The sequence below is a fragment of the Cryptomeria japonica genome, unplaced genomic scaffold, assembly GCF_030272615.1.
Source record: "Cryptomeria japonica unplaced genomic scaffold, Sugi_1.0 HiC_scaffold_169, whole genome shotgun sequence".
NCBI classification, from domain to species: Eukaryota; Viridiplantae; Streptophyta; class Pinopsida; order Cupressales; family Cupressaceae; genus Cryptomeria; species Cryptomeria japonica.
Window position 1 is genome coordinate 140,288 of NW_026728991.1, and position 964 is coordinate 141,251.

General features: G+C 59.8%; 1 non-coding gene across 1 annotated transcript; it reads left to right on the top strand.

The window, feature by feature from the left end:
• Nucleotides 1-845: 845 nt before the first annotated feature.
• LOC131867383 (5S ribosomal RNA) lies at nucleotides 846-964 on the top strand. The gene has a single exon (XR_009365941.1). It is a non-coding gene; the product is annotated as a 5S ribosomal RNA (ribosomal RNA).

The following is a 964-nucleotide window of genomic DNA, read 5'->3' on the forward strand; positions in this document are numbered from 1 at the left end:
GCTAAGTTGGGTGCGAGGTTGGGTGCGAGGGTGGGTGGGTGCCAAGGTGTGCTAGGTGGAAGCCCGGGTGGGTCGGCATCCCATGGGTGTCGAGTTGGGTGCCTGATGGGTGCTTCTTGTCAAGTTTTAGTCGTCGGGACTCATTTCGAGCCTTAGAGGTCGTTTCTTGTCCGGTTGCCCTGTCTTCGACCTGGGAACCCAATTTTGGTCCTCGGGTCCCATTTTTTTTTGTCTCGCATCCCACTTTTGGCCTGTGGCCTTTTCGGGGTCGATTCTCGTTTTGGGCATCAGAGCATGTTTCTTCTCCTAAAACCCAATATTTGTTTATTAAGTCTCGGAACACATTTTTGTTCTCGTGGACCCATCATGGGTCTTGGAACGCATTTGTGGTCCTTGGGTCCCATTTTGCATCCCGAAACTTGTGTTTTGGTGCTTGATCCCTATTTTGGGTGCCCACCTTGCACCAAGTGCGCACCCGGGGCAAACCGAGCGCCTTGGTGCACCGGGGCAAGATCGAGCGTGCACCCGAGGCGCCCCGAACATGCACCAAGGTGCACTCGGCCCACATGTGAGCGCAGGTCGTTGCGCCCGAGGTGGTGTGTGGGCACCGCGTTGCAGACGGGACACTGCACGCACACGACGCCCCGTCCAGGTGCACGCACGTAGGCCGGGCCGGGTGCACACCCGACGCCCTAGCAAGGTGCGCGCACCCGGGCAGGGCTCACACTTGGCGAACGGGGCGCACTTCGCGAGGGAGGGTGTGCACCTCGACGGGGGTGGGTGGCCGGGGTGGATTCGCACGTGGGTCGCGGTTTGCTAAGTACACACTGCGACAAGCTCATAACGGGTGCGATCATACCAGCGTTAGTGCACCGGATCCCATCAGAACTCCGCAGTTAAGCGCGCTTGGGCCGGAGTAGTACTGGGATGGGTGACCTCCCGGGAAGTCCCGGTGTTGCACCCT